The 19,582-nt window shown below is 39.9% G+C and overlaps 1 protein-coding gene and 1 long non-coding RNA gene across 7 annotated transcripts in view; both read left to right on the forward strand.

The window, feature by feature from the left end:
* LOC102159243 (uncharacterized) overlaps positions 1–19,582 on the forward strand; it is a 360,278-nt gene that overhangs the window by 212,330 nt on the left and 128,366 nt on the right. The window lies entirely within an intron of this gene.
* Positions 17,840–19,582, forward strand: part of LOC146402773 (uncharacterized) — a 341,109-nt gene continuing 339,366 nt past the window's right edge. The window contains exon 1 of the long non-coding RNA XR_014807814.1: positions 17,840–18,246. This is a non-coding gene — a long non-coding RNA (uncharacterized LOC146402773). The remainder of the gene's footprint in view (positions 18,247–19,582) is intronic.

A 19,582-nucleotide genomic window follows, 5' to 3' on the forward strand; every position in this document is an offset into this window, starting at 1 on the left:
TTTCTGTCTGCTGTCCTCATTGGGCGATTTCCATTATTCTATCTTCCATGTTACTAATCCGTTCCTCTGCATTATTCATTCTGCTCTTTATTGCTTTTAGCTGTTTGTATCTCTGCAAATGAATTTTCTAGTTTTTATTGGCTCCTCCTTATATTTTCTAGTTCCTTTCTAAGGGAATCTGCATTACTGTTCGTATCTTCTCTTAATTCCTTGTTATTTAGCCTTAATTCCTTCAGTATTTTCACTATCTCCGTTTTGAACTCAATGTCTGTCAGACTGCAGAGGTCTGTTTCCAATTATTGCCTGCTTTAGATGAATTCTCCTGTTCCTTTAACTGGGAGTGGTTCCTGGGCTTGCTTGTGTTTTTCTTTTTCTGTGAGTTTGGGGAAGCCAAACTGTAGTCTTGTAAGGCTACTTCTATGCAGGAGCACCTCTTTGTATTTTTTTGGGGGGTTGCTATTTATTTTCGGTATGGGAGTTTGAATATTTGCTCTGTCTTTCTTCAGTGTGGTAGCAGGCTATTATCCCCAGGATTCTCAGTGTGTTTTCAGGGAGAAGGAGGTAATGGGTAGGGCCAGCAGTCAGTACCTGGTTGCTGGGCTCTCAACAGCAGCAAGGATCTGAAGGAAGGTGGCATAGGCTACTCCTAGTTTCAGGCCCCTGAGAAGTGGTAATGGGCTCTAGGCAGATCTACAAGGGGACCAGAGCATTTGGCAGTATCAGCAACAGGGTGTGGTGAGTTCCCAGGGGAGTGAGAGCAGCAAATAGCTAGTGTTCGATTGCAGTGCCCTCCTCTGAGGTGATTGGAATTGCAGGTGGTGCCTGTTCAGGGACCCCTAGTGGGAGCAGGCCATGACTGTCTCTGTAGTCAGTGATATCTGCAGTGATTTGCCCCTGCCACCTGTAGACCATGCATGAAGCAAACCCTCTCACTTGGCCCACATAGGAGGTGCTGTACAGGCTGCTCCTAGTTGCAGAACCCTGGGAAGTGACAGAGATCAAGTGTCTGGGCACTGCCCAGAGCATTTGGCAGTGGCAGCAGCAGGGCAGGTGTGCTCCCAGGGGAGCGAGAGCAACAACAGGTGGTGTTCTGTTGTAATGTCCTTCTCTGCGGTGCCCTCTGAGGTGGCTGGGGCTGCAAGTGATTTTTGTTCAGGTATTCTCAGTCGTGGTGGGCCATGCCCACCTATGGAGTCAGGGATAACTGCGGTGGTTATTTGTAATAAAACTTAGAGACTCATCATCTCCTCCACCTTGGCAGTGAGTGTAGGCCACTCAGAGGGGACTCGGTGAATTAGCGTACTCAACCGAGTAGTCATAATCCTCATGTTCTGAGACCATGTCAGTCCAGTGAGATAATTCTGGTGGCTAAACTAGAATCAAGCTTGAGGCCCTAAGTCCCCAGAAGGTAGACCATCCAGGTAGTCCTGGATTTCTGCTGGGAGAAAGAAGGGAGCTTCATGCCCTGGAATGGTCAGGTGGAACCTAGAATTTTCAAAATACGTTTATATAATTCCTCAATCATTTTTATCCTGATTACTACCCAGAAAATAGCCAAGAGAAAATGAACCCTTTCTGGGGACAGCCACATATAGTGACCAAATTGCCTGAAGAATATATGGATCAGGAGAAGGTGATGGAGGCCTTGCTAAGTGTCAGCAATTACCATGTATCTATGAATGGCAAGGACAGTGTTGAATATCCTGACAGTTTGCTTATAACTGAGTAGTTATGATAATACAAGGTTCATCATTATCAGACTGAAACACATGACACATTAGCTTCAAGGTCTGCAATGTGGCCTTCCTCACTAGGAGATAAATGGTGAAACTTTTGGCTGGAGTCACATGTGGTAGTATCTGAAAAACAGAGTCCTTTCCTTTGTGCCCAGTCCATGATGGTGGGCGTGTTGGTATGTCTGGGAAGATGATGGATCCAGGCAATGGTGGCAATCTGGACATTGCAGACCCAATCATAAACTCAAGTCCAGACGGTCTCATCAGAGCACAGGCCCTTACTGTGGGCAGTGACAGGAGTGACCCAGATGGTTTGATTAGCAGCCATGATATGTTTCCACACTTCATGGCCCCAAAGAGGGGTGTCTTTAATCTGCCAGTCTCTGGTTTTCCAAATGCCAGAGCAAATAGCTAAGCCATTGACAACAGCCCAAGAGTCAGGAAAAATATAATATGGTTCATCAAAGGCAGTACTGGTCAGAGCTCTGACAGTGGCTTTGTGTTCTGCCCACAGAGCAAAGCAACCTTATTCCAGTTCTGTGTAGCTGGCAAGGAGGTTGAACAGCCCCAGCAGCCCCAGTGGACACCACCGGAGAAACCTTGCAAGCTAAGGGCCCCCCAAAGCCAGTGGCTTTGCTTCAGGTGATGCAATGAGGGGTAAATTTTCCCTATGTAAAGACAAAGTGCTACTATTATCAGGCTGGCTTCATTTTTTTTTTTTTTTTTTTGGCAATAGGGTGTATTGGTTAACTGTTGAGTTCTAGTTGACCATATTAAAACAGGAATACCAGAGAGTCCAAGGCCTCTGTGGGTCAGGTGTTCAGTTTTGACCAGAGCCCTATAGCAAGCTAATAGCTTCTTCCCGGAAGGATGTAGTTGTCAGTCATGTCAGGAAGGTGACAAGTCCAGAACCCCAAGGGGCACCTCTGAGTGGAAGCTGCTTCCCTTCACCAGAGGCTCCAATAGGCAAAATCATGAGTCACTGAGACTCAAGGTCATTTTAGCTTCTTTTATTCGCTGTTAACCTTGTGAGGATCCCATTGGTTGAATCTGGGTCCTCGCTTCTCTCATGGTATATAATTAGCTGTCATAGTGACTTGAGTGCCTGTATCCAGCAGTGCCTTATAGTTAGATTCCTTCTCTTTCCCTGAAGTTCCCTAGTATTCTCAGACTGATGTACTTGGCCTTCAATCCCACCCTTAATCACTTTGCTTTAAAACAGCTATGATCAGGGTAGAGAGAGGGAGGGACCAGGCGGCAGGTAGGGTCACTAACCAAGGCTTTGCTCTCACTTCCACTTTCCAGTGGCCACTTGTTCTCATTCCATCTTCCGATGCTTTCAGTCCACCCAGAGCTCCACATGCCCATGGCTGACATCATTCCTTTCAGCTTGGGGACTCCATGCTCAGTAGCGGGCACTGTTGGCTTTTGACTAGAGCTGTGGGCTTGCTGCTTTTCTGTAGTGGTAAGGTCTCTTCCTCCTCTCCTCTGAAGGAGAGTGTGCAAAATGCACAGCACTGTTTGGGTGCTTGTTCAGTCTTACCTCTTTTTGCTCATTTTACTCCCCATTGGCCCACCACTGTGGTGGAAGGCTTCTACTCCCATCTCAGGGAGGCTTCTCATGTCGTCACACATGCCCCACATGGCCCTTTTCTCTCCTTTAGAAAGCAAAGCAAATCCAGATATCTGTCAACATCCCGTTCTCATCACCAGTACTGCTGAGAACCAAGAAGAGTCAGATTTACCACACTCGGAAGCTAACAAGTTAGCTTCCATGGTCTGAGAGTGTTCCTCCCAAATTCATATATTGAAATTCTAACCTCCAAAGATGATGGTATTAGAAATAGGCTTTAGGTAGGTGCTTAGGTCAGGGAGGTGGAGCCATGATGAATGAGATTAGTGCTTTAATAAAAGGGGCTCCTGAGAGATCCCTCACTGCATCTACCATGTGAGGACCCAGCAAGAAGGCACCATCTCTGGACCAGGAAGAGGGCCTTCATTATGCTGACTCTTGATCTTGAATTTCCCAGTCTCCAGAATGTGCGAAATAAATTCCTGTTGTTTGTAAGCCACCCACTCTGTGGTATTTTGTTACAGCAGCCCAAAAAGACTCCTACATTAGCCCATCAGAGTTTCATGGATGCTGACTGAAGATAGCTTCTTCAATCAGAGATAGCATAGACTGGTGAGCCACATGAGCATCAGTACATTTGTGTCAGTTTCCCTTGTCCCCAAGCCCCATAGGGTAGTGCCAATTGGGCCAGATGAATGCCTATGCATACAGTAGGTTGCAACTCTTTTGTAATAGACAGTAAGCACGTCTACTCTTTGCTCTGGGGGAAGCACTATCTCTATTTTCCAAGGCTTATTTGCTTTGTAAAGGTCCTTAAACAGGTAGTTCAGAACAAAGGACAGTGCCCCACTTGTAGGAGGTGCTGAAGTACATGAGACCCATGGTGAATTGTGTTCCAGTAACAATCAATAATGGTAATGGAAAGAGCTTGTTGAATTAATGAATGAGTGTGAGCAATCCAGATCTGGGTTCAATTCCCAATTCTATTCCCAACATCTCTGTAACTTTAGGAATGTCTGAATTTCAGTTTCCTCCTATATAAGATGACTTAATAACAGTTACTCTTATCTGGGTGCTTAACATGCCAAGTACTATTCTAAGTGCTTTTAAGATATTATTTTATTTAATCCTTAAAATAATCTTAGGAAATAAAACATTTTTTTTCCCATTTTCATCAATGAGGAAACAGGGCATGGATGTTATTTTCTCAATGTCACACAGCTAGGAAGCACCAAAGCCAGGATTTGAATCCATGCAGTTTCTATGGTTTTAAGTACTTCTGCTTCCTATGTAGGACCTGATAATAATCCCTGCCTCACTGGGGTGTTTGGTGAAAACTGCATGACTTGTTAGGTGAATAATCAAGGACAGTTTTTTTCTTTCTCTTCCTACAGTTGCTAAATTTAAAAATATTCAACTTGTTAGGATCTTCTTTCTAAAAAGTAATTACTATTACTTTATCAAGTGAACGTGGAGAAATATGTCTCCCCAACAACAGGAGAGAAAGGCTGATGGTGGGGTACAGTGTGGTGGCAGGGATTTAACCCAGCCCACTCCAGGTTGAGGAGGAAGAGCCACCCACAGTGGTGTCTGGACCCCCAGGGGTCTGTGAGGGGCTGTACAGAACTTCAGACTCTGGCCCTGAAATAGCTCTTCCTTCATCAGCTCCATATGAAGCAACCCACAGAGAGAACAGCGTGAAAGAATTGCCTGAGAAATACTTGAAGAACCAGCAGCGGGCCCTCCTAAGTCTTAGTGGCCTAGAACAAGCCAGGCTCTTTGTGCTCTTGTCTGGGGGTCATCGTAGTGGTAATATGAGCCGCTTGCTGTCACCGCCAGATACAACAGTCCTGGTATGGGCTCCACTACAGCTCTAAATAAATAAATAAATAAACTTGTGGTTTTAAAAGAGACTTGCCCAAAAATGTAACTTTAAAAAGCCTGTACATTTAGTGGATACATAATAAGTAAATCTGAAACATATTTAGTGGAGATGTATGTGTGTGCTATTAATTCTCTCGGAGGCTAATTTATATATCCCTTCATAGTGTTGGCATTCAATAGATATTGACGTCACACCACTTAGAATTGTTTCAAACAGACACTTGGGCAAAATGAATAAAATGACATTTGATGGATTTTATGATCCAATTATTCATTCCCAAGGTATGTATTTTCTTTATAATTACATGCTCTTCAGATAAATATGAAAGATTTTTGGTGTGGATTTAGTAATCTTAAAATTCTCATTGCAATTCACTTGACAATGGCCCCTACTGGGACAAAGTACTTTATTCTATTAAAGTGCTATTGACTGGGCTGGAGTGAAAACTAGAAATAAGAAAAGAGTAAAGTACACTCTTCCCATATTGCTACCAATTTACAGGTCCTGAGAAATCCTAGTCCCCAGCCAGAGGTAATGAATTGGAGTCTCTGTTGTACTGACTACTACCTAAGAGAGCTAGAGTCAGTCAAAGCCTGAGGAATCATTGCTGAAGTCATGCTCAAATGGCACTTTGCACCTTCATCTGTTACCGCGCCTCTTTCATTCTTATTGCTTTACCTGTCTGTGTCCGCTTCTGGGCATTCAGTTCCTCTAGGGCCATGACCATGTTGAAGTCCACTTCTCATTCTTGTGTCTGGAACAGACAAGGCTCACAATAGATGTTCCTGCTTTTAAATCTGGCCACCTTCTCTTCTTTGCCATAAATATTACTTTTCCTAAAAGGTATATATGACTTACATCATCTGATGCCCTTGGCTCTGCACACACTGCTCTGTCTACCAGTGTTGCTTTATTCCCCCTGCCCCCACATGAATCTTGCTTACTCCTACTTGTCTTTCGAAACTCAGCTCGAGAAGCTTCTCTTCCTGGAAGACTTCTCTGACTCCCCAGTCTGATTTCCTGCTCTCTGTCCCTGTTGCCTTGGCATCTGTGTGGAGGTCCAGCAGAGCTCTTACCATCCCATCTGCAATTGCTGACTGATGTTGTGGGTACAGGTACCATTTGGTTTTGTTCCTCTCGCATGTAAAACAGCTCCAGATTCACTGGAAATCCTCAGGTGCTGAGCTCATGAATGGATAAATGGATAAGAAGCAAACAGTGGACCTCAAAACAAGTAATGTTAACACTTAGAAATTTGATACCATGTTTGGTGGTTCTCATATATCAACTCTAGAAGACTAGACTATGATGAAATTATCCTAGAAAACACCATTAGCAATGTTAATCTACTGAATGGTCATGACGCACTTTCACTTGGTATGAAAAGCATCTCTAAGTTGGTGGACTGTAACAGATGCTATAAGCGCCCCACCTGTACTAGCAGCATCCCTTATCACTTCATTTGTCAGTAGACAACTGCTTCATGGGTTCCTTGTTAGGTATACAAATTACAAATAATACTCCTACTTCACACTGTTAATAAGCAAACAATTTTATGTTTATGAAGTCTAATGCAGCAATTATTTTCTTATATGGTTACTGGCTTTTTTTTGTGTGTTATCCAGTTTAAGAAATATTTGCTTACCCCCAGGTTAGGAAGTTATTCTCTTGTGTTATCTTTGAGAAGCTTTATTGCTTTTCCTTTTGCATTTTAGGTCTATCATCCATCTGGAATTGATTTTTGTGTTTGGTTTGAGGCATGGATCAAGGTTCATTTTATTCCCATATGGATATTCAATTACCTTAGCACCATTTATTGAATAGACAATCCCTTCTCCACTGAATTGCAGAGGGCCTTTGTCATTAATCACGTGACTGTGTAACCGTGGATCTGTTTCTGGACATTCTATTCTGTCCCTTTGATCTCTTCGTTGGTCTTTTCACCAATACTACTCTGTTTTTGTTATGTGACTTTATAATAAAAACTTGATATCTCATGATATTTCAACTTTATTCTTCAGGATTAGCTTTACTACTTTTGACCTTTTGCATTCTATATGAACTTAATTTGCATAAAATTTGATAGAACTTTTATTGCAATTGCACTGAAACTAGAAATCAAATATCAAATAGAATCAAAAGTAAATTTTGGGGAAAATTACATCTTTACAATATTGTCTTCCAATTCATAAACATATATAGTCCTCCATTTATGTATTCTTCTTGAATTTCTACTAGTAATATTTTATAAGTGTGTATAGTTTTGTGAATCTTTTATTAGATTTGTCCCAATATTTGATATTTTTATGCTAATTAATTTTTCTTTTATGGCCACAAATGCGACATATGGAAGTTCTTGGGCTAGGGGTCAAACTGGAGCTGCAGCCACAGCTTACGCCACAGCCCCAGCAACACCAAATCTGTGACCTATGTTGTAGCTTGCAGCAGTGGTGGATCCTTAACCTGCTGAGCCCAGGGATTTACACTGCATCCTCACAGAGATAACACTGGGTCCTTAACCTGCTGAACCACAAAGGAACTCCTATATTAATTTAAATGGTAATTTAATAATACAATTTGCTACTAGCCTATAGAAATGTATTTGATTTTTGTATATTGTATTTATAACAGCCTTTCTAAATTTACTTAACAATTCTAATTGTATTTTTTAAAATCATGAATTGGTGTTGAACTTCTGCATTTATTAAAATGAACTTAAGTTTTTTATATTGATTGATTTTAAAATGTTAAGCCAGGCTTGAACTTTAGGAATAAACTCAACTTGATCATGATGCATTAACCTTTTAAAATATTGGTAGATTATATTTTCAAGTTTATATCTAAGTGTTTTGTGTCTATGTTTATGAGAGATAGTATTGACCTTTAATTTTTCTCTCTTGTGTAGTTTTTGTCAATATTAATGTTATAATGGCCTCATACAGTGAGTTAAGGAGTATCACTTTATTTTTATTCTCTGAGTTTGTGTAAGATTAGCATTATTCTTCTCCCAATGTTTGGAAGAAATCACTGGTGAAACCATCTGGTCCTGAATTTATTTTGCGGGAAGATTTGTTTTTCTTTTGGTCATGCCTACGGCATGTGGAAGTTGTCAGGCCAGGGATCAAACACATGCCACCGCAGTAATCAGAGCTACAGCAGTGACAACCCAAATCCTTGACTGCTGATCCAACAGGGAACTTCAGAAGATTTATTTTTTTTTAAAATCAGTTCATTGGTCAAGGTCCAGAGGAGACACATAACACATATTAATTTGAACAGAAAAAGTTTAATGTAAACAATTATTAGCTATTTACAGTCTTTTAGCTATTAAGAAGGAATAAAAGAGAACTAAAGAAGTCCCTAGGGCTGAAGCTGAGTACTCAAGGTAGAAACAAACTTTAAAGTGGTGAAGTATCACTTCTTTTAGTCTAGGATTTAAATTTTGTGGAAGTCACGGCCTCAGCCCACTGGATACTGGAGAAATATTCTGGGTTTCCCTGGGGGAAAGCAGGAACACAGTTAGTGGGTGGGGGTTGGCAGACAGAGAATCATGGGTCAGAATGGCAAACTGGAAGCTTCTAGCTGAGTGCTAACTAACCAAAGCTGCCATATAGGACACTTGAAGTAGGAATCCCTCATGGATGCAGGCATAGAAGGCTGATGGGCCAGGACTTGCAAGCTGGCAATGAGTGCTTCTAGGGGTCTGCCTGCTGGCCATGTGAACCCTAAGAGAAGCACTGAGAACAGTACGCTGGAACCAGGGAGAATGTGTGTTTCACCTGCAAGTGTCCTAGTACCCTCTATTAACAAGCCATCTACTGTGCCAGCCTGTGAAAGAGAGATGTTCCAGTATTATAAACAAAGTATTGAAGGGTGAATTTGGAGCTGAGAAATAACTGGCACAATTAGATTCACTTTTGTAGGCAATTACAGGAATTTTCAGATTTTCTAATTCTTACGTCAGCTCTGATGTGTTTTCACGAAATATGTTCATTTCATCTAAATGTTCAAATTTAAAGTCACAAACTTGTTTATAATAATCCTTTATTGTTTTAAATGTTTGTAGGATCTGTAATGATAGCCTCTTTATTGTTTTTAATATTTTAATGTGTTCCTTACTCTCTTTTTCCTCGATTAGTCTTGCTAAACAGTTATTAGTTGCATTAGTACTTCTGAAGCTTCATTTTTTTTTTTTTTTTTACTAACTTCTCAATGTGGATGCTTTACACTGAAGATGTTAAAAGCCTTTTCTCCTTTCCGATTTATGCATTTAAGGCTATACATTTCCTGTGAGCACTTCTTTACTTTCATCAGGCAAGTTTTGATATGTTATGTTTTTATCATTGAATTAACAATATTTTCTGATTTCTCTTCTGATATATTTTTTCATTTATCCATGGATTATTTAGAAATGTTCTACTTATTTTTCAAGCATGTGTTGATTTTTAGATTAATTTCACTGAGGTCAAAGAATGAATTCTGAATAATTGAAATCCTTTTGAAATCTGCTGGAGACTTCCTTTATGACCAAGTATATGACCTATTTTAGTAGATAATCCTGGTACAGTTAAAAAGATATGTATTCAGAAGTTAGGAACTAGGTTAAGCCTATGAATTATGCTGTTCTAATCACCTATAACATATTTTCTTGGTCTGCTTGTTATAAACATACAAGTATGTGGATTTACTCATTTCTCTATTTATTTTAGTCAACTTTTGCTTTAAATATTTTGAGACTATGTAAATCGCTACATATGGTTTTAGAAGTATTGTATAGTCTGTGGATTGATGCTTTTATCATTATGGAATACCCCTTTTTACCTCTAGTAATACTTAGAGCCTTACAATTTATTTTGTCCTGTGTTACTACAGCTATAACAAACATCTTTTGGCTTTGGAGTACATGTTGTGTATTTTCTCATCCTTTAGTTTCAGCCTTTAAGGTATATTTCTGTCTTTTTAAAACCCAGACAGTGAGATTTTATTTGCTTTATCTATTCTGATTATATCATTGGAGTGTTTCTTCTTTTTCTCTTCCATGTAATTACAGATATATTTGGATTTAAATGTATCATTTTATTATTTGTTTTTTTTCCATCTGTTCTTTCTTTCCATTTATGGCCCTCTTTTGCATCAATCATGTAATTCTAAAAAATATTTCATTTCCATTATTAGCATGAGGTTATACATTCTTTTTGTTATTATTTTTTTTAGCAATTCCAAAATTCATTCTTGAGTGATGACTGTCCAGCTTAAATTAACATGTTTAGCTTATGGACAAGATCTTATAATACTCTTAACTCCATTTATCTGTTACTCCCTTTGTGCTATTTTTGTTATGTATTTTGATTCTAAACATATTTAAATTACAAAAGATATTATTGATATAAAGAGACAATATTCATGGAGTTAATGAATACTTATCTTTTCTGGTTCTCTTTGTTTCTTCCTGCATTAACATGTTTCCATCTGGGGTCATTTTTTTAAAATTTATTTTTAATTTTTAAAAAGTTTGTGCCTACTGGTTACAGTGTCTTTAAGTGTTTTCTTGCTTGCTTGAAAATGCCTCTATTTAACCTTTATTTTCCAAAGATGTTTTCCTTGTGTACACAATTCTAGGTTGTCAATAATTTTCACTTAGTATCTTAAAGACAGTCTGTTTTCTTTTTTTCCTTCATAGTTTGTGTTGAAAAGCCTCCTGTCTTTCTGTTTTTGCACCCCTAAAAGTCATGCATCTATTTTCTTTTTATGCTTATAAGATATTCTTTTCTTTTGTTTTTTTGTAGTTTCATGGATATAATTTGATTTGCATTTATCCTGTTTGGGATTTGTAGTGTTTTCTTTCAGTGTGTTAATATCTTTTGTTTATTTTGGAAAATTCTCTGAGTATCTCTTCTGTTCCATTATCTCTCTCCTTTCCTTTTCAGACTCAATTACATTTATGAAAGTTCTTTTCATCATGATCCATGTGTCTCTTAAGCTCATTTTTTGTGCTCTTTTTCTTTTTTGTTTGAGGAAATATTAATCTTAATATTTTCCACTGACCTATCGTCCAGTTCACTCATCCTCTCTTCTGCTATATCTAAGTCTGTTTCTAAACACATCCATTGAATTTTTAATTTAAATATTGTGTTAATGAGCTCTGTTTCCTATTAATTTTTAAATGTTTTAGTACTCTGATTAAATTTTCCATTTTTTCCTATTTTGATTATGTTATTTATAATTATGAAACATTTCATATCCAATAATTTAAATATTCACCTTTGAACCTGTTTCTAAAGTTGGTTTTTAAAAAAACTGTTGGTTTTTGGTTATTTGAGCCTATATTCTGGCTTTCTTGGTAAATCTGATCTAATGCCAAGCATGATGTGTGAAAAATTATAGATGCTATGGTTGATAACTCTCTTTAGAGAGGATTTGATTTTCTTCTTACAGGCAGATAGACCACAGGCAGATCATCTTGATCCACTGGACTTAGGTTTCAGACTCAGTGTGAGGGCTGGTGAGCTCTGTTCTGTTTCAAGTTTGTCCTTATTCTGGAATCTACCTCTGAGGATCTCAAGGATAAGCCTGGTATGTTTATTAGGGATTCTCTTTCTTGACAGTCTATGGGATTCAATTTTTTTCTTCTTAGAACCAAGAGACTACTGAAATATCTGCTTAGATTTTTAGTTTTTCAGCTGCTACGTTCTGCTTATTAGTTTTTTGGCAGTTTGCCTCACACACGTGCTGCTTAGGAGTTGGAAAATACCTCAAAGAAAAACTGCACACACATACACTATTCACTTTACATTTTTGCAGTTACTTTTTCTCTCACATCAAGTCCTAGCTGCCTTGGTAGCCCTGTACACCAGTTTCCAACTTCTCTGTCAGTGAGACTGTCATAAACTCTTGGCTGCTACTCTTTGCTCTGCATCTTTGTTCCATAAAGAAAATTAGTAAATGCCCTGAGAAGCACAAGCAGCAGCTAGTGTAGTGCTCATCTCTCTATATTTTCCTTCTCCCCAACATTTTGATCTTTCAAGACTGAGGGACACTTGGAAGGTACAATGGGACTCTCACAGCAAGGAGTCTGTGTAAGGTAAATCAGGGAGGAAGGAAACCAGGGGAGGGTGATGAGGATGAGAGTAGAGAAAAGAAGAATAAATCTAGAATCATAGCAGATGGCAGCCAGGGGAAATCCCAGCAAAGTAGCCTCAGGTAAACCCATAAAAATGCCTGCAAGAGACCAAAAATCAGCTAAATTATCTGCTTGGCCCTAAGAGCAAGATGCTGTCTACTATGGACTGAGTGTTTGTTTTCCCCCAAGAATTCCTATGTTGAAATTCTAACTCCCAAAGAGATATTTGGAGGTGGGGACTTTGGGAGGTAATTGGACAAGAAGGTGGAGCCCTTATGGATGGGATTAGTTCTTTACAATTAGAGACATGAAAACTCACCCCTATTCTTTGCTCTCTGCCATATGAGGAGACAATGAAATGATGACCATTGATAAATCAGGAAGAAAGGTCTCCTCAGATACCAGATTAGCCTGTACCTTGATCTTAGACTTTCCAGCCTCCAGAACTGTGTGAAATAAATTTTTGTTGTTCGAGCCACCCATCCTATGGTAATGTTCTAGCAGCCTGAGATGACTAAGAGATCATGTTAGGGCGACACTGGTTCAAGTAAGGAAATGGCTTTCTTATCCTCTTTCATCCCCAAACTCCAACAGAAAATCGATAATATGGGTTGGATTATAATAAGGAAGAAGAACCTTGGAGTTTCCATGTGGCGCAGTGGGTTAAGGATCTGACCTTGTCACTGCAGTGGCTTGGGTTGCTGCTATAGTGTGGGTTTGATCTCTGGCCTGGAAACTTCTACATGCTGTGCGCACGGCCAAAAAAAGAAAAAAGAAAGAAAGAAGAAACTTATCCTATCTCCCACTTAAAGCCTGGCCAGCAGTATCTTTGTGTGAAGAGTAAATAGTAGTGCTGTGGAGTTACCTACACTCTTCAGTCATTCACTAGGTTTCCCTAGCCCAGCTTCCAGTGGAAGGACCCTGTATCACTTAAGCTTGAGTTTCAGGCAGCTCCACATGGCCACTGTTTGGGAGCACTCAGAATTCTGAAAGGCAGATGTGGTCAAAGGCTTAGAGCCTAGTGCCTGCTGAGGAGGATCCCTGAAGAGCAGAACTGAGCCCAGTAGGCTCAACATCTTTCCTGAGTTCTGGACTTCTCCATTCTGGCCTTATTAATTCTACCCCATTTATAAGCATTAAATAAATAGGACACTGAGAAAGGTGTTTGTGTTCTTGTGACAAATACAATCCATTTAGTTGTTAAATGGGAAATTCCAGAATCCTCCTGTGGCCTTGCATTCTATTTTGCAGGAAGAAGTTTTTCCCCAAAGACAGAGTTGACTAGAGCCTCATGTCCCCAGAGGGCCTCACTGGAAGCTGGTCTTTGGAAGTTCTAACATAAACATACTCCCACCCACCTGGCTCATGTACAGACCATGAGCAACTTGGCTTTTCTTCCCAGCCGAGCAGTGTTCTGTATGAGTCACTTATGTCTCTCTATTTTGGACTTTTTGCCTCAGGGGATCATGGGGATCCATCCAATACTGTACTGAGAAGGCTTTTCAGCACAGTAAACAATGAACAATAGAGAACCTTCCAAAAGGCTCCTTCCCCTCCTGGGTGTGCAGGGGTACCTGGGCCTGGTACCCAGTTCAGTGGAAAAGCAAGAACCTGGGCCAAAGTAGCACACTGATGCGTAACACACAAGGGCATATGTCAGGAGATGAAGCTTTCGCTTTCTGAGCAAGGGAGACAGTCAGCTCAAGTCTGGGAAATGCAGCGTCCCAGTGCTGGCAAGTCTTGGAACATCTTCCGTGGGAACAGTCAGAAGCTCTAGACCATTCCTATAGTTGTTGTAGGGATCTTGCCTCTTCCGAAAAGAGTGGGCATACCATAGAGAACCTTTGTCTGCGGAGAGAAGGCTGAGGAAAAAGACAGAAGAGGATTCGGGATGGCGGAATGGAACACACCCTTCCTGTAAGCATCCTTGGCTTGGTGCTTGTGTCTTCCAGAGGTTTGTCCTGATGGATTTGGAGTAATAGCACAAACTGTTTGGTTCTCTGCCTGTTTTCAGATCTTGGAGAAAGTACGAGGGGCCAGAAATATGTCCCTGCACAAGCCAAGTATAGAAAATGAGTTTTTATGCTTGTGGAGTATTTTTAATATTGTGAAACGAGAAAGGCCTCTCCTTGGCCATCTTAATTTTCTGACTATGTGAATCATTATTAGCATCTTGGGGCCCCTGGAAATATCGAGGGTCCCTATTGGTGCTTCCTTGAACATGGACTCACTAACATTTATCTGTCTAAAGTGAAAGGTGTCTCTAATGATCCCAGCTGACATTTATTCAGTGCCTTTCACTCAGTGATCCCAAAGAGCTCCACGGGCTGATTTACGGGCTGTCCACGGAGTGGAAGTGAATGGTAATGACCACAGTGATGAAGATGGTGATGGATCGCCCAGGCTCTGGCATTTGATATGTCATGTTGTTTCTGGGGCATTTCCAATTTCCTGAGATTCCCGGTGATTAGAAGCATAAGGGCGAGAGAGCACTCTGTCCATTTCATGCTGCATTTCTCAGTGGAGGTGCCTCTGATTGGGGCCTTGGGAGGCCTTAATTCTCTGCCTCCCTCACACAAATTTTAGTAATCTGCAGAGAGCAGACATGATGAAACGCTATAGCGGGGGTCGTCTGCATCTCTCCTCTTACCCTAACCTCCCTTCTCACAGTGTCTTCAACCACCTGAAACCCTCTTGGGCTTTTCTGCCCCATGGGGAAAAGGGAGGATGCAGAAGCCAGGACAAAGTCTGGTGGTTTGGGAGGTTTATAGTAACATAATCAAGCGCAGTGCTTTCCAATCTTTTTAAGCCATGGAAACCCTCACTCCCCTTCCTTTTCAAACAAAATCCTACGGGGAATTACCACGTGAAGCAGATAAAAGCGAACTGTTCTGCTCCATACCCTCACTGCCCCCCACTCCATCACGGCGGCCCTTGAGATCTAGATTAAAAACCTGGGTTTTGAACTGTCCTGGGTTATGAACTGTACACAGGAGATCTGGAGTTCTTTCTGGGTTTCCCCACTGACTTTTGAGTAAACTGTTGGAAGATCTACTTGCTCCCTTTGTTTTATCTTTAAAATAGAGACTAAATACTCTATATTAAATATCACAATTGAGGCTTTTAAAACTTAGGATGCAGCGTGCCTACTCTTTTTTTTTTTTTGTGGTTTGAAAGATTTTTTTTTTTTTCCCACTGTACAGCAAGGGAGTCAGGTTATCCTTACATGTATACATTGCAATTACAGTTTTTCCCCCACCCTTTCTTCTGTTGCAACATGAATATCTAGACAAAGTTCTCAATGCTATTCAGCAGGATCTCCTTGTAAATCTATTCTAAGTTGTGTCTAATAAGCCCAAGCTCCCGATCCCTCCCACTCCCTCCCCTTCCCATCAGGCAGCCGCAAGTCTCTTCTCCAAGTCCATGATTTTCTTTTCTGAGGAGATGTTCATTTGTGCTGGATATTAGATTCCAGTTATAAGTGATATCATATGGTATTTGTCTTTGTCTTTCTGGCTCATTTCACTCAGGATGAGATTCTCTAGCTCCATCCATGTTGCTGCAAATGGCATGATGTCATTCGTTTTTATGGCTGAGTAGTATTCCATTGTGTATATATACCACCTCTTCCGAATCCAATCATCTGTCGATGGACATTTGGGTTGTTTCCATGTCCTGGCTATTGTGAATAGTGCTGCAATGAACATGCGGGTGCATGCGTCTCTTTTAAGTAGAGTTTTGTCCGGATAGATGTCCAAGAGTGGGATTGTGGGGTCATATGGAAGTTCTATGTATAGATTTCTAAGGTATCTCCAAACTGTTCTCCATAGTGGCTGTACCAGTTTACATTCCCACCAGCAGTGCAGGAGGGTTCCCTTTTCTCCACAGCCCCTCCAGCACTTGTTATTTGTGGATTTATTAATGATGGCCATTCTGACTGGTGTGAGGTGGTATCTCATGGTAGTTTTGATTTGCATTTCTCTTATGATCAGCGATGTTGAGCATTTTCTCATGTGTTTGCTGGCCATCTGTATATCTTCCTTGGAGAAATGTCTATTCAGGTCTTTTGCCCATTTTTCCATTGATTGATTGGCTTTTTTGCTGTTGGGTTGTATAAGTTGTTTATATATTCTAGAGATTAAGCCCTTGTCGGTTGCATCATTTGAAACTCTTTTCTCCCATTCTGTAAGTTGTCTTTTTGTTTTCTTTTGGGTTTCCTTTGCTGTGCAAAAGCTTTTCAGTTTGATTAGGTCCCATGGGTTTATTTTTGCTCTAATTTCTATTGCTTTGGGAGACTGACCTGAGAAAATATTCATGATATTGATGTCAGAGAGTGTTTTGCCTATGTTTTCTTCTAGGAGTTTGATGGTGTCCTGTGGTATATTTAAGTCTTTCAGCCATTTGGAGTTTATTTTTGTGCATGGTGTGAGGGTGTGTTCTAGTTTCATTGCTTTGCATGCAGCTGTCCAGGTTTCCCAGCAATGCTTGCTGAATAGACTTTCCTTTTCCCATTTTATGTTCTTGCCTCCCTTGTCAAAGATTAATTGACCATAGGTGTCAGGGTTTATTTCCGGATTCTCTATTCTGTTCCATTGGTCTGTCTGTCTGTTTTGATACCAGTACCACACTGTTTTGATGACTGTGGCTTTGTAGTATTTCTTGAAGTCTGGGAGAGTTATGCCTCCTGCTTGGTTTTTGTTTCTCAGGATTGCTTTGGCGATTCTGGGTCTTTTGTGGTTCCATATAAATGTTTGGATTGTTTGTTCTAGTTCTGTGAAAAATGTCATGGGTAATTTGATAGGGATTGCATTGAATCTGTAGATTGCTTTCGGTAGTATGGCCATTTTTACAATATTGATTTTCCCAATCCAGGAACATGGAATATCTTTCCATTTCTTTACATCTTCTTTGATTTCTTTGATTAAAGTTTTATAGTTCTCGGCATATAGGTCCTTTACCTCCTTGGTCAGGTGTATTCCGAGGTATTTGATTTTGTGAGGTGCAATTTTAAAAGGTATCATATTTTTGTATTCCTTTTCTAATATTTCATTGCTGGTATACAGAAATGCAACTGACTTCTGAATGTTAATCTTATATCCTGCTACTTTGCTGAATTTATTAATCAGTTCAAGTAGTTTTGGGGTTGAGTCCTTAGGATTTTCTATGTATAGTATCATGTCATCTGCATACAGTGACAGTTTTATCTCTTCTCTTCCTATATGGATGCCTTTTATTTCTTTTGTTTGTCTAATTGCTGTGGCTAAGACTTCCAAAACTATGTTGAAGAGCAGTGGTGAGAGTGGGCATCCCTGTCTTGTTCCAGATTTGAGTGAGAAGGCTTTCAGTTTTTCCCCATTGAGTATTATATTTGCTGTGGGTTTATCATAAATGGCTTTGATTATATTCAGGAATATTCCCTCTATACCCACTTTGGCAAGGGTCTTGATCATGAATGGATGTTGGACTTTGTCAAATGCTTTTTCTGCGTCTATTGAGATGATCATATGATTTTTGACTTTTTTTTGGTTAATGTGGTGTATGATGCTGATTGATTTGCGTATGTTGAACCATCCTTGTGAACCTGGGATGAACCCAACCTGGTCATGGTGTATAATTTTTTTGATATGTTGTTGGATTCGGTTGGCTAAGATTTTGTTGAGAATTTTTGCATCTATATTCATCAATGATATTGGCCGATAGTTTTCTTTTTTGGTGGTATCTCTGTCTGGTTTTGGAATGAGGGTGATGGTGGCCTCATAGAATGTCTTTGGGAGTATTCCTTCTTCTTCCACCTTTTGAAAGAGTTTAAGGAGGATGGGCACCAATTCCTCTTTATATGTTTGATAGAATTCACCTGTGAAGCCATCTGGTCCTGGACTTTTATTTGTAGGGAGTGATTTTATGACCTCTTCAATTTCATTTCTAGTGATCGGTCTGTTCAGTTGGTCTGTTTCTGCTTGATTCAGTTTTGGCAAGCTGTAAGATTCTAGAAAGTTGTCCATTTCTTCCAGATTGTCAAACTTGTTGCCATACAGTTGTTCATAGTATTCTCTTATGGTTTTTTGTATTTCTGCTGTATCTGTTGTGATTTCTCCTTTTTCATTTATAATTTTGGTTATTTGGGTTCTTTCTCTCCTCTTTTTAGTGAGTCTGGCCAGGGGTTTGTCAATTTTGTTCACCTTTTCAAAGAACCAGCTCTTGGTTTTATTAATTTTCTCTATTGTTTTTTGAGTCTCTATTTTATTGATTTCTTCTTTGATCTTTATAATTTCCTTCCTTCTGCTGACTTTAGGACTTTTTTGTTCTTCTTTTTCTAATTCATTTAGGTGGACGGTTAAGTTGTCAATTTGGGATCTTTCTTCTTTTTTGAGAAAGGCCTGTATTGCTATAAATTTCCCTCTGAGCACTGCTTTCGCAGCATCCCATAGATTTTGAGAGGTTGTGTCTTCATTATCATTTGTTTCAAGGTAGTTTTTAATTTCCTTCTTGATTTCCTCATTGACCCATTGGTTTTTTAGTAGCATGTTGTTTAGTCTCCATGGAGTAGGTTTTTTCTCTTTGCTTTTCCCATGGTTGATTTCTAATTTCATGGCATTGTGGTCAGAGAAGATACTTGAGATAATTTCTACGCTCCTAAATTTATTGAGATTCGCTTTGTGTCCCAATATGTGGTCGATTCTTGAGAATGTTCCATGAGCATTTGAGAAGAATGTGTATTCTGCTTTTTTTGGATGTAGTGTCCTGAAGATATCAATTAAGTCTAACTTTTCTATTGTTTCCTTTAGGATCTCTGTTGCTTTATTGGTTTTCTGTCTAGAGGATCTGTCCATTGATGTAAGGGGGGTATTAAGGTCTCCTACTATGATTGTATTCTCATCAATATCTCCCTTTATGTCTGTTAATATTTGTTGTATGTATCTGGGTGCTCCTGTATTTGGGGCATATATGTTGACGATAGTAACAGCCTCTCCTTGGATGGATCCCTTAATCATTAAGTAGTGTCCGTCTTTGTCTTTATGTCTTTTGTTTTAAAGTCTATTTTTTCTGATATGAGCGTTGTGACTCCTGCTTTTCTGTCATGTCTATTGGCGTGAAATATTTTTCCCCACCCTTTCACTTTCAATCTATATGTATCTTTTGTCCTAAGGTGACTTTCTTGTAAGCGTGCCTACTCTTTAGAGAAGAGAGAAGATCCCTACAATTGTAGCAATGGTCTAGAGCTTCTAGGACTATGATGACGGGCATAACCACGAATAGGTGTAACCTCA

This window comes from Sus scrofa, chromosome 6, assembly GCF_054392235.1.
Source record: "Sus scrofa isolate SSC_HxYL_T2T_F1_AM1 chromosome 6, Sscrofa_HxYL_maternal_Yorkshire_Landrace_v2.0, whole genome shotgun sequence".
NCBI classification, from domain to species: domain Eukaryota; kingdom Metazoa; phylum Chordata; class Mammalia; order Artiodactyla; family Suidae; genus Sus; species Sus scrofa.